The sequence below is a fragment of the Vicia villosa genome, unplaced genomic scaffold (assembly GCF_029867415.1).
Source record: "Vicia villosa cultivar HV-30 ecotype Madison, WI unplaced genomic scaffold, Vvil1.0 ctg.000863F_1_1, whole genome shotgun sequence".
In the NCBI taxonomy this organism is placed as follows: domain Eukaryota; kingdom Viridiplantae; phylum Streptophyta; class Magnoliopsida; order Fabales; family Fabaceae; genus Vicia; species Vicia villosa.
Window position 1 is genome coordinate 565,251 of NW_026705390.1, and position 14,646 is coordinate 579,896.

The window sequence follows — 14,646 nt, forward strand, 5'->3', positions numbered from 1 at the left end:
ATAGGGTTCGGGCAGTTTCTTTGTTGGATTCGGTTTATATTTTTTGGCCCATCGATAACCGACACTGACCGAAACTCTGAATACTTGTACGGGTCTTCTTACCCTCAATCTCAACAAGACTCTGTCCAATCTCCCAACCCACTCAAATGAATTATATATAAAACCTAATTTTTTTAGAGTTCAAAGACTAATCCTATGTTGTATCTTCTTGAGCGTCGTCCTTTTTACGACCTTCATACAACTCCTTATTCAGGTTTGTGTTTCCATTTCCATTCCTCCATCTCATCGTTTTTGGTTGTATGGTTTGTGTCTCGTCTCTTTCTTCATTTACTGGCAACCATTCTTTTATTTTCTCATCCATCTTCTTCTTTTTCCAGCAATTGGATAGATTCAAGGAACCATTAGAGCAGATTTATATGCTTTACTCAGTAATCAAAAGGTTAGTAGTTGATTTATGTGATTTCTTAAATTTTTGAGATTTAAAGTTAGGGCTTGTTTATCTTTAAGGTTTATGTTTCTTTAAAATGATCTAGAACTAGGATTTGTCTAAAATTAGGGTTTTAGAGTTTGCTTAATTTAACGGGTTGTGTTAATCTTAAAAAGACTTAGGATTTGAGTGTTTTTTTAATAGTGATGTTTGTGTATTGTGTCACCCTTCATACAGTGTTTATGTTTATGTTTACTCTCATTCTCTTTCTTCCTTTCAGGATTGAGATTTTTGTGTTTTTCAACATTGAAAGATTCAGAAGAATATGAGGATATGAACTAGAGAGGGAGAAAATCTACACCGATGATGGAGTTTGGTATGGTAGCAATCCCTTGTAAGATCTCTTGGTTATTTATATGCTCTCATTTTCAGTTTGTCAGTGTTACTTTATACTTTTGTTGGAATATTGGGGATGACTTCACTTAAAACTTGCATCCAATATTTGTTAATTGGTGGAACTTTCTTCATTTAGATGAAATTATTTGTTGAGTTTCCCAGCAAAATTCTAATTTTTTATTTTCAATGTATGTAGGCAATTTGGACTTTTTGGTTATGCAAATGTGTATGCTCAATTGTGATTGAATAACTAGAAGTTTAGGTTTATGCTTGGCAAATGATTAACAATAATTTTTGGCAAATAACAATAAGTTGAGCATGTTTGTGTGTATGCATAGAAGTGTATGTCTAATTAATCACCTCTCATAGTTAACTGATTTTTGGATAGGAACTTCTTCAAGAACTTTCTTTAAAGGAACTGAGATGTGCAAAGTAAAACCTTCACACTTGAATAATGAATATTCTATAATTCATAAGAAAATACTCAATAGAAATTTCTTTCTATTTAGTTAATTGCAGAGAGAAATGGCTCAAACACAAACAACCGTTATTAATTCTCGCAACGAGCGTAACTAAATATTTATCTATTTCAACTTTGTGTTGGATCCATGAGGTGTATTGTATTAGTATTTCAACTTTTGTTAACTTTATTTCTGGAATTATGCAGTTCTAATTGACACAGAATATGATCCATTAGTCTCTAAAGAAGAGAAGACAACTATGGTATTAAGTTCTTAGTTTATACAAACTTATAAAACTTTTCATCTACTTGTTGGTCGGTAGCTAGGTAGGAAAAGTGACTGTTTTTTTTTATGTTTCTTAGAAACATCAAATCTTTTGTTCTAACCTTGAGTGGGAAAGGATTTTGGTTTTAATGGTTGTGTGGGTTTTTTAAAACTCATTTTGTTTTTCTGAAATCTACTTGGAAAATAAATATACTTTTGGTTTTAGGAATATCACTGTATTTTCAAAGTCAGATCAAACAAGGAGTTTTTGAGATGGTAAGTTAAGATATAACTGAAATCATTTAAAACTCATTTAAAAGTCAGATCAAACAAGGAGTTTTTGAGATGGTAAGTTAAGATATAACTGAAATCATTTAAAACTCATTTAAAATGATACTGTAGTTGTTTTTATATGATATTATTAAGTATAAATTATTTGCAACTTAGCTAGCTAGATGAGACATATGTTTATTTTACGAAGGTTGTTGGATTCCATATACTTTAGTATGGCTTGGTGTAATTTAAGTTTTTTTTTAAAATTTTGTAATTTAAATGTGTTGATGAGCTGCCTTGGCGGAGTTTTGTTTTATTAAAAATTAAAAGATGTTATTTAGTATTCTGGACTGGGCCGACACTTGGTCCAAACATAGTGCAAGGCCCAAATCCAATCTGACAAAGGGAAAGACTCCATTGAGCTACCGCTCACATAGGTATGCACCTGCCCGACTATCGAGCAGGGCCTACTCTTGGCCAAGCCTAGAGTGCCCACCAACCTCATGAACAGGTCTGTGACCCGAGCAAGACCCCTTTCAAGGGCGCGGGCAGGCGCGTGGCTCGAACACCTTCACTTGCACCTGTTCTTCGAGGACCCTCCTCCTCGTAGGGTTACTTCACCTTCAACCCTCTGAATCATACGGAGTCTACGCGCTTCCGATAAGACTGTGTCTCCCCTGATATTTCGGAGCGGTTAACCCAAGATGGAGACCGCGTGTTGGTCTCCATTACACACGTAGATCCTGACAGTCTCCATCTTGGGCTTGAACTTCCAATCCAACATGGAGATCTTGGCCCAGCGCTGGGGGATATAAATACCCTCTTTCACTTGAGGGTCAGGTATTCATTCACTCCCACTTATTCTTTGTACTTGCACTCCTTAGCTCTCTTTTTTACTTTGGCATCAGAGTACCTTGCAGGTACACTCCCCTATTCACTTAAAGTCCAACGGTTGAAGGTCATTGACAATCCAGTCTGATCAGGTACGATCATTTAGTTTTTATTTAGATGATTTATTATATTTTAAAAAAAAAATCAAATGGAAAAATAGGGTTCAAATAAGCCCAATTTAAAATATTACAAAATTTTTACAAAAAAAATTAATTCATCTATATAGTTACATTTTAGAATTAAAATAAAAATTTGATTTTAATTCATAAGTTATAATTTCAGTAGCTAAATATATTGTTGATGCTCTGTCTATCCTGTATTATTGTATAATGTTTGGCTAAAACATATAATAGTAGCAAAAAGTCAAAATGTGAATCTTGCAGGATTATAAAGAACAAAACAGGTACAAGCAAGATGTTAGAAGGAATGACATGACATCAACTCATGACATCGCGCCTGCAGAACTGGAAGGAAGATTCAGTTTGTACTTAACAGATACAGAATATTCTATGTGAATATTATGTAATCTTATGTGGCGCACATTTACAGGTCAAAAGAATGATTGAAGAATCAGATCAGAAGATTGAAGATTCAGAAGAATCAGATCAGAAGATTGGATTCAACAGTTTCTAATTTAGGAAACTCAGGATTAAAAGACCTAATTTGTAGCAGAATATTTTCTGCATATTTGTAACAGATAGAGTGCTGCGATTTGTAAGTCCAAGTCCAGTTGGGATCAGGTTATAAATAGGAAACTTTGTAACCTAGTTTAGGAAGCTAACCAGCACTTAGAAATATGTAACCATTAGGGTTAGCCGTGTAGGTGAACCTCCCGGTTTGTGGGAAGGTCACTGATTTGTCCTTCTCGAAACCTGTAGGTTAGAGAAGTGATTTCTCCTCACTCGAAACCTGTAGGTAAGAGTTGAGTATTGTAAGCTTGATTGAAGCTGTGAAGCAGATCAATTATGTGTTCATTGTTAATTGTGTAAATAGTTGTTGCAGGGTTGTAACAGTTAGGTATCACCAGGGAGTGAGCAGAGGTTTTCTTATCTTGGATGGAGTTCTGAGATAGAGATTGCATGGGGTAGTGACTAGGTAAACCAGGGGTTGTTTATCTGTAAACCAGAGGTTGTTTATATAAAATAGTACTACTGATAGTGGAATCTTCTTCCTGGCTTGGTAGCCCCCAGAGTAGGTTAGTTAGAACTGAACTGGGTTAACAATTAACTGTGTTATTTATCTGCTGCATTGTTTGTTCAGTTATGAATGTTATGACTTTGTCTATAACATCAGGTTCAGAAGTGTTAGCTGATCCTGTACAGAACCATTTAAAAATTATAATCTGGTTATGTATGCTGAACATATGTGATCCCAGGTCTCATTGACTCTTTCCAAAGAGTAATCAAATAATGAGGGATCCTTGTATTTTGTCGGTGCTACATTAATAACAGATCAGATGTCTTGACATCAGGATTGACATCAGAGTCTGTCATACCAGAATTTTCAATTGGTATCAGAGCAGGCATCCTGTCTATTCCTGGATGAGATCCGTATGGGATAAATTCTGGTTGTGGTAAAAGCATAAGAGTGTTTGAACAAAGAATGTTCATATTGTATGGTCCCTTGAAGTGGAGGATGGACCTATATGATTAGACCAACCTGACCTAAGAGTTGTGGTGCTGGAACGAAGAGTGCTAAGTCCAAGGACTTCATGCGGGAGTGAAGAACTTGAATTTAAATACAAATTCAGCTGGTGTCTATGAACACAGAAGAAGCTCATACAAGCCTTCATGCGGGAGTGAAGATAGTGATAAGGTAACCTCTGTTGTCTGTGAGTTCATCAAGTCAGGATTTTGGTTTGGTCTAATCAGTTGCTTGGTGCAGAAGCAAGCATTGTGCAAGGTTGATTAACAATCAATTTGTAGTTGTCATGCTTACTACTAACACTTAAAGTAAGCATTGTGTGAATTCTGTTGATATATGACTATTTTTCCGTTGCATAGTCTCTGAAAAATCCTAGGGTTATGAAGGTTCAACAGAATGTATGGCAGGTATTGACAGCTATAATTAAAGTGTCAAAGATACTTGAGTAATCTCTCAAGTCCACTCATAATGGCATGGTTTATTAGAGCTGATGAATATCACCTGATCAATGATACTCATAATTATCTGCAAGTGTGTACCTTGAAATCTTCAAGGTTGAAGTGTTCCTAGAAGGAGGAACAGATGTCCTATCTAATGTTGGGACATTAAGAACTGGTATGCAGCTACCAGCTGAAGAACAAATGTTATGGTGCTAAACTAATGTAGTGTGAGAACATTGGTTTGGAACCTACTCCTGGTCTGGAAGAGGAGACATCTGCTAAGTTAATCAGGACACGATTAACATGTGCTAAGTACCACTAAGAAAAACTCATAAAGGTATTCCTTTCTAATCCTTTATGTTGTACATTTGAAGAGCCTATATCTGTAAGTTTCCTCTGATCAATGAAACCAGATAAGTATTCATAACCATAGAGCAGTTATTGGAGCTGAATACTGTGTATCAATCACAGTGAAATATGGTTAAGAATGTGAACTGCCCTAGTTGTTATCCAGAAAGGGTAGTATGATTTTAAATCAAGGAAGTCAAATGGATCTGACTAATTTAAGTGTTATGCTATGACTAAGTATGTTCCAGAAACCTAGCTGAGGGAATCTCCTCTGTAGGTACAGATCATGGCATCCTTCATCTCAAAATCAGAATTAAAGTCTGAAGAAAAGTTCATTGAGATGCTGGCTATTTTATCCCTTGATGTGTCTGGATATTGCTGACTATTGGATTATTCTGTTACTAACATGAGTATTGTCAATTTGACATTAAAGATGTTAACCAAGAACCATGAAGGATGATGTCACATCTGATGTTACAACATCTCAAGATTTTCAGTTATTTTATGTATTTGCCAAGAACAGAAAGTATAAATGTGAAGAGGTAATCAGTCAGAATGACCTAGTGTGAGTAGCAAATTCTAACTGAAAAGTTGGTAAGTACTTTGACGGGAGACTTAGTACTTATTAGGTTTAGAACCTGGATGCTGAGAAGAAGTTCTTACAACCATGAGTTCTCAATTATCTTCACACATCAAAGAAGAAGGCAAGAGTCTCTGATGTGGGATACTGATTCTGTTAAATATCTTGAGGGGAGTTGGATATTTACAAAGTCTGTATAAAACAACTCAAACATGTTATTGAAGATCAATTTATGGTTATACAATCATAGTTTCTTCTATTTCAAGTTACATAATGTGGCAATCTGTATCTTGTGTAGCAAGCAAACTGAGGTTTCTAAATTTGGAAGGTGTGGCAAATTTCAAATAAAGGGAACTTCAAGGACAAACATCAAAGATGTCCTAAAGTTGTATATCTCAGGGGGAGTAAAAGAGTATGAAGATCAGCAAAGACAATGTTTTTCTACTTCTTTTCATTTGAAAAGTCTTTCAAAGACTAATCTTGAAAAAAGAAGAACAAAGTCACACAAAATCCTCAGAACATAACTCAAGTCATGTGTATTCTCAAAGACCAGCAAAGAATATTCTTTGCATTATCATCTGACGACATGAATTGATGGTGTGTATCACTTGTTCTGATCTAAGTGCATGATCCAACCTATGCACGAGTCCACCTGGTGCAGTTTGTTCTCAAATAACATTTCTTGATTAAGACTTTGGGAGAAGTCCAGGTATGTTGTTTAAATTGCTCAGGATTATAGAGTCTTTTCATTTTGTTTGATTCTTGTTTGAGTCCCTCATGTTCTTCTTTCGAATATGAGAAGTGTCTAGAGTCTAGGTTATGATTGTCTATTTGAGTCAATCATAGGGTTTAAGGGTAGTGTTCAGGCATTGTTAAGTCTGAGGTCATTCTTTACATCTGTTTGGTAAAGAATAAAGAGTCTTGTTTCGAGTCGTGAACACAATTCGTTTCCTGTTTTCCAAGTTCTCTATAGAGATGTGTTATCTCTATGGATTGTCAAGAGTTTGTTTGAGTTCAGATGAACTAGTGTCTTAGGTATCAACGTCACAAAGTTCATATTCCCTAGTAGAAAGATTGGGAATATATAGAAGTTTGAAAAAGCAACATTATAGTCTAAGAGTGGCAGTTTGGACATAATGTGGATTAGAATGGGCAGGTTCTGATCTGGATGTAATTAATGTGTTCTGGCCATACACAATTACTTCCATGATGAAGACTTCACTTAGTGAAGATGACTATGAAGACAAAAGTTCTATGATCGGATCAACACAGCTAAGGATAAAGGAGAATCTCTTCTGTTCAAGGAGTATGTTAATCAATGTGTGAGATTGAAAAACACCTTATCAAGAAGGATTTCAAAGTATCTTAAGCAGACCATGATCTGTTCTCAAACATGGTAAGGTTATGCTCAACAAAATTTCAGGAGTGGCAATTCTGCTTGTTGAGATCGTGGCAACCTCTCTGTGTATGATTTTAGTATCAAGGGGTCATCTGTTGATCATTTCTAAAGGATATAAGTTCTTAGACAAGGGTCTGTTGAAAAGAAAGGGGGAATGAAACTTGTGGAAAATATTGGTCGTACAAATGTCAGACACAATGTTATGACATTCTACTTCTGGTATAAGTATTTATTGTGAGAAACAAAATTGCTATAATGAGTGTGTTCAGCAGGATTGTTGAATAGAGGGTGCGGCTCTTGAAGATATGAAGATGTGTCTTATATTTTCCATTCATCATTTCAAGCTTATTCCGTCTGTGGGAGCTCAAACTATCTCGGATAGGGGGAGTAACTTCTTTTATCAAGAGAAATCTCTTGCTTAAAAATACTTTTACATCATGAAAAAAATGGGATACCTTTGTCAGTTATTTGAATGGTTCAAGTCAACCATGTGCAACTAGTAATTACTATTCCTTCTCTACACTAATGAGGTAGTTGTGTGCTAACAGTCTCAAGGTGTACAAAAACAACAGAAGTCTATGTCTACGACTAGTGAGTAAGTAGGGAGTCTGTTAATTGGTCCAAATGATGCTCTGTCTTAAGCTTTTACGGAATCTTGGGCTATTTGCCTGAAGGAAAGAAAAGTGACAATGTCTGACATAATGTCATGACATGTTTAAAAACATTGAATCTTCACAGTCAAACAAGGAAATCTGATTTGAAGTTTATCTACACATCAGCGGTCGGTGTAAAGTTCATTCAATGAATATGCATGCACTGGTAATTCAAGATAACTCCTATCAGAAAAACAGTCAAAAACTGCTTTGGAAAAAGTAAAAGCTTTTGGAACTGTTTCCTAATTAACCGTTTGACCATTGAACAAGACCAAAGAACTTCGTTAATTCCTACGATCTTCAGTTTGCTATATAATAGCATCTCCGTGAGTTACAGAAATTAAACTCTCTCAAAATGTCGTTCGTGTGCGTTCTTGTGAGTCGAGTCTGGGTTTGGTATTGTGATGGGTTGCTGTACCAAAACTATCTCAGAAAAGGAAAAACACTGGCTGGGGATGTTGATGGTCTCTACCATGGGTTTTTCTGCAATAACAACAAAGATGTTCCACTATATACAACCTTCAGTGTAGGAAGCATTTTCGTTGTGATTTGTGATCTGAGTTATGAACACAAATTGTGATTTGTGTTCTGAGTTACAAGAAGTAACGACAAGAATCCAGTCTTGGTTCTCTTGAGAACTCGAGCTAGGAGTGGATTTCTTGACACAAACAACAAGTATCTCCCAGGACTAATCGATATATCCAATAGCAATATATGACATATTGTCAGTCTCTGTCATATTATGGCTAAAAAGGGGGAGAGATACAGATGCTGATTTTGCTACTGAAAGCAGACATGACCAAGTCATTGTTGTCTAAAGTTGTTGTTGACTGTTACAAGAATAGTTTTAGCCAAAATAAGCCAAAGGGTGAGATTGTTGATGCTTTGTCTGTTTTGTATTATTGTCTAATGTTTGGCTAAAACATATAATAGCAGCAAATGGTCAAAATGTGAATCTTGCAGGATTATAAAGAATAAAACAGGTACAAGCAAGATGTTAGAAGGATTGTCATGTCATCAACTCATGACATTGCGCCTGCAGAACTGGAAGGAAAATTCAGTTTGTACTTAACAGATAGAGAATATTCTATGTGAATATTATGTAATCCTATATGGCGCACATTTACAGGTCAAAATAATGATTGAAGAATCAGATCAGAAGATTGAAGATTCAGAAGAATCAGATCAGAAGATTGGATTCAACAGTTTCTAATTTAGGAAACTCAGGATTAAAAGACCTAATTTGTAGCAGAATATTTTCTGCATATTTGTAACAGCCAGAGTGCTGCGATTTGTAAGTCCAAGTCCAATTGGGATCGGGTTATAAATAGGAAACTTTGTAACCTAGTTTAGGAAGCTAGCCAGCACTTAGAAATATGTAACCATTAGGGTTAGCCGTGTAGGTGAACCTCCCGGTTTGTGGGAAGGTCACTGATTTGTCCTTCTCGAAACCTGTAGGTTAGAGAAGTGATTTGTCCTCACTCGAAACCTGTAGGTAAGAGTTGAGTATTGTAAGCTTGATTGAAGCTGTGAAGCAGATCAAGTATGTGTTCATCGTTAATTATGTAAATAGTTGTTGCAGGGTTGTAACAGTTAGGTATCACCAGGGAGTGAGCAGAGGTTTTCTTATCTTGGATGGAGTTCTGAGATAGAGATTGCATTGGGTAGTGACTAGGTAAACCAGAGGTTGTTTATCTGTAAACCAGAGGTTGTTTATATAAAATAGTACTACTTATAGTGGAATCTTCTTTCTGGCTTGGTAGCCCCCATAGTAGGTTAGTTAGAACCGAACTGGGTTAACACTTAACTGTGTTATTTATCTTTTGCATTGTTTGTTCAGTTATGAATGTTATGACTTTGTCTATAACATCAGGTTCAGAAGTGTTAGCTGATCCTGTACAGAACCATGTAAAAATTATAATCTGGTTATGTATGCTGAACATATGTGATCCCAGGTCTCATTGACTCTTTCCTAAGAGTAATCAAATAATGAGGGATCCTTGTATTCTTCTGGTGCTACATTAATAACAGATCAGATGTTTTGACATCATGATTGACATCGGAGTCTGTCATACCAGAATTTTCATATATGATCCATCTGATGACAATTAAAAAAAATAAAATTGTGATTATATAGTTGGACTTGAATATCAAATGGCCTATGACGGTAAAAAAAATCAAATAGAATGAAACTTTTATCTATTTTAAAAAATGGGCTTAAAATCTGAAATGGTCCAATTAAATAAATAACCGAAATAAATCGACTTTGTTAACCGAATTGACTTAAATTGAATCCATTAAAATCGATGAACCAAAGGGTTAGAAATTGGGTTGGTGTGTTGTCACCCGTGGGTTAGTTTGGTTTGGGTGTTTGGGCTTGAACCCAAACCGAACTGATGTCCACCTCTAATGTCGACCATTGGCTACTAAGCCAAGGCAAGGATTAGTTTAGTTTCATTTCATATAAACTTAGAGTTTCATTTTAATGCATTATTATCTCTGGTAAGTTCGATTGCAGAAAGACGGGTTCAGATATTTGATACTCAATTTATTTATATTTGAAAAATAAAAATTTGACTATTAGGTTATTTGATTAAAAAACAAATTATAAGTATCTGCTCTACACAACATATTTTTAGAGGAGCTGTCAATTTCTTATAATGTAATAAATTAATGTGTAAATATCGACTAATTGAAATAGTTAATTTAGGGTGTGTTTGGATTGGCGATGAACAAAATTGATTCTAGCAGAATTGAGTTTGATAGAATTGATTTTAACATGATTGAGTTTAGCAGAATTGATTTATATTTGAATATATTTATGTATAAGTGAGTTGAACAATAAATTTCAGTGTAAAAGTTATCTCGAATCAATTCTGGAGATAGAAGCTACAAATTCTAGCTTCAAATAGAATTAATTCTAGAAGCAAAATAAATTCTACTTTTGATAAAACAAACATCTCAAAATCACTCAGAATTAATTCTACACTTCTATAATCGATTCTAGGTTTTCTAAAAGTCATTTAAAACAGGCTATTAATGTGTGATAGTATGTTAACTATGACTAATTTCAATAAAAAAAAATGTAAAAAGCGAGTTATAATTCACATCCATATATAAAATAAACTATATGTCACATAATAGTGCTTATGGATTTATTGGCCTGCTATAAAAAAAATGCACAAGAGATTCTTCCACACATTTTCTCTATAAACACATTTTCTAACTTTAAAAACTTCTTACTTTCTATTAACTTTTTATAATACTTTTACAACTCAGAATAATGTAATAACTATAACTTAGTACTATAAATTTATTCTCTAAAACAAATAAAAAGCCATTTTTCAATGATTTATTTCTTCATTAAACCCAAAAATGTTATGTAGTGGTTAAAAAGTATAGATATGCATGTTTCCTCTATAAGGGTGGGGAGACTCAGAGGTCTTAGTAGGTTTATAATATGATTTGGTAGTGAGGGTTTGCCAACGACAGAGATAAGTCATGTACGGTAGTGTTTTGAGGTGATTTAAGAAACCTGCTCACGTGAGGTGAGAAGCTCTGCGGATGTCCGATGATGCTTGGTAGCAATTTTAAATAAAATTTGTATTGTCTAATCGATTGACATTTATACCCAATCGATTGGGTTAGAACATAAATTGTGATTAAACACTTGGGACGGTGTCTTGATGAACAGAAAGGGCTTTTTATCCTTTACTTCCTTTTTAAACATCCTAAACGTTTAATTTGAGGTCTTCCAATCGATTGACACATTAAATTTGACCAAAAAAATCCTTTTTATGTTAACCTCTAGCTTATAAATAAATGTCCTTCCAATTAATTTTATTCATCCAGAGAACGTGAGTTCCTTATCTGACTTCTCTCTCTCTCTCTCTCTCTCTCTCTCTCTCTCTCTCTCTCTCTCTCTCTCTCTCTCTCTCTCTCTCTATCTATCTATTTCTCTATCTATCTATCTATCTATCTATCTATCTATCTATCTATCTATCTATCTATCTATCTATCTATCTATCTATATATCTATCTATCTATCTATCTACCTATTTATCTATCTATCTATCTATCTATCTCTATATATATCTTTATATCTCTCTAAAAATGAGTTTTTTACTTTCTCTCACTAAATTTTAGCCATAGCGCTTGGAGAAAGTCCTTTGTTTAGTGAGACATCTTTGTAATTCTGGAAGAGGCATTGTAGTAAATTCACCAAGGAGTATTTTTCTCTTGGTAAAATAATTTATCCATAAGAGATTGTTTGTTTGAGTTCAAAGTTAAACCCATTAAAATCTTTGGTTTGAGGATTTATGTTCTAAGTCGTAGATTCGGTTCGTAAATTAAGGCAGGTTCAAAAGCTTACTTTGGTTTAAGATTATCTCGGTTCAAACTCTCAATTTGGTTCGTGAGTTAAGCCTGGTTTAAAAGCTCATTGTGGTTCGAGATAAGTCTAGTTTAAAATATAATCTTGGTTCATGGTAAGCCTGGTTATAATCTCAGTTTGGTTTGTGAGTTCAGCACGGTTCAAAAGCTCACATTGGTTCGAGATAAGTCCTTGGAAAATCTCGGTTTAACTTGGGGACTAACCGCTTCAAGTTGTTGTTTATAAAGAAGACTAACTTCTTCAATACGTCGTTTGAAAGGAAGACTAGCCGTTTTTCTCCAATGTTTGCTATTTGGTGTGAAGTTATCCTGAAATTTAAAGTTTCTTTGTATGAGGGGGTTCGAGAGTTCAACCTACTAAAAACTCTTAATTTTTACTGGATACTCTCAAGATCTAACTTTGATAGGACTAAGTTATTTTGACTAAACCTGTATAAATTCCTAGTGTCTTTTCTCTTTCATTTAACTTTTATTTTCTATAAGTTTAATTTCTGATGCTAATATCTAAAATGTTTTTCAAAATGTTTTAAACTCTGAGAATATTTGCAAAAGTTTTTCAAACCAAAGTTTTTCTAAATTCCACAATTCCCCCTCTCTCTCTCTCTCTCTCTCTCTCTCTCTCTCTCTCTCTCTCTCGTGTATGGAGTCAGATGTCCAACAAGTGCCATCAAAGTTTAAATTTTATTTAAGGACTAATCATCTTAGAAGGAATATGACTTCTAACACGTTTTGTAACAAAACTTATTTCCTAAATACACCTTCATCGCTTAATGAGAATAGGTTTGAATTATAGAAAGCTAGATTCAAAAAAATTATTCAAAGTATTGATATTAAATTGTGGGAAACAATTATAAACGGTTCGTTTATCTCTGCTCACCAAGTAAATGGAGAAGTAGGGGATAAACCTAATTTTCTTTGGACCATAGAGGAAAAGTGAAATTTTGAAATTGATTTCAAAACGAAGAATAGTTTATTAATGTGTTCAGATGATACTAAACTCGTATATGATTACAATTGCAATTCCACCAAAAAATGTGGAATACTCTTGAAATGATATATGGAGTTTCTTCAAATATCGAATAAAAGGAAATGAACACACGAGGCAAAAAAAAGGTTCTTTTATAATTGTTTTTCCAAATTTATAAATGTTAGAACCAATATTGAAACTTTTGTCACTAAACAATATCTAAGAGTTAAGATTTTGAAATTAATCCAATCCTTAAATCAAAAGGGGGAAGTGTTCAAAAAATTTAGGAAAAATCAAAAGAGGGTTAAATCATTGAAAAAATTGAACAAAATAGTTCAATTACTTAAAGATGGAGGTACAAATCCAAACACTGTAGAATCTTCAACTTCGTCAAACTCGTATCAAACAACTTCCGTGACTTCCTTTGAAAGAACATACTCAGTAGTAGAATGATTCTCGTAAGATTCAACATCAAGCGAAGGAACTTCATTTGTGAGAGAATATGAAGCATCATCAAATGAAATCTTCAAAAGAAGGGAAAACAAAGTCTCCACAAATGAAAAATAGTCAACCTCAGGGAGAACCATAGTAATTTTTCTTAAACAAAGAAGATGATGTTTGCTTGAAAGCGTCTTACGATAAATATGATTATTAGGTAACTAAACTATCTTACAAGCAATTGTTTAAATTTAGTGTTTTGTTTAATGGGGCGTCTTTGTAATTTCAGAAGGGGGCATTGATGTAAATTCACAGCGGAGTATTTTATCTTTGTTGAATAATTTATCCATAAGGGGTTGTTTGTTTGCGTTCAAAACTAAACTCATTAAAAGTTTTGGTTTGGAAATTTATATTTTATATTGTCAATTTATTTCATAAGTTTAGCTCGGTTCAAAATCTTAATTTGATTGAATTAAGCCCGGTTTAAAAGCTCGTTGGGGTTCGAGATAAGTTTGGTTTAAAATCTCATCTTAGTTTGTGACAAGCTTGTTCAAAAGCTCACTTTGGTTCGAGATAAGTCTGTAGAAAATTTTAGTTTATCTTGGAGAGTAACTCATTGAAGTTGTTGTTTGAAAAGAAGAATAACTAATTCAATTCGCTATTTTGAAGTAAGATTAACCGCTTCTCTCCATTATTTGTTGTATCATTGAAAGTTATTCAGAAACTTTATTTTTTCTTGTATAAGAGGATTCGAGAGTTCAACCAACTAAAAGCTCTTAAGTGTTATTGTATATTCTCAAGATCAAACCTTTGCGACGTGACTAAGACTTTTTGACAAAACCTGTATAAATTTCGGGTGTCTTTTCTCTTTCACTTTACTTTTATTTTCTGCAAGTTTAATTTCCATGGCTAATATCTAAAATATTTATCAAAATATTTTTAAACTCTGAAAATATTTACAAAAAATTTTCAAACCAAAATTTGTGTGTGAAGTCTTACGTCTAACACACACCTCGTACTCAGGAGACTCATTTTGACTTCCGCTCAAGCCTCGTTGAACCCTCTCGCTATTG

At 34.2% G+C, this 14,646-nt stretch overlaps 1 long non-coding RNA gene across 1 annotated transcript; it reads left to right on the plus strand.

The window, feature by feature from the left end:
- Positions 1 to 89: 89 nt before the first annotated feature.
- On the plus strand, positions 90 to 3,834 carry LOC131631771 (uncharacterized). The gene is made up of 4 exons (XR_009292809.1): positions 90 to 253; positions 378 to 439; positions 708 to 2,804; positions 3,096 to 3,834. It is a non-coding gene; the product is annotated as an uncharacterized LOC131631771 (long non-coding RNA).
- The last annotated feature ends 10,812 nt before the right edge of the window (positions 3,835 to 14,646 follow it).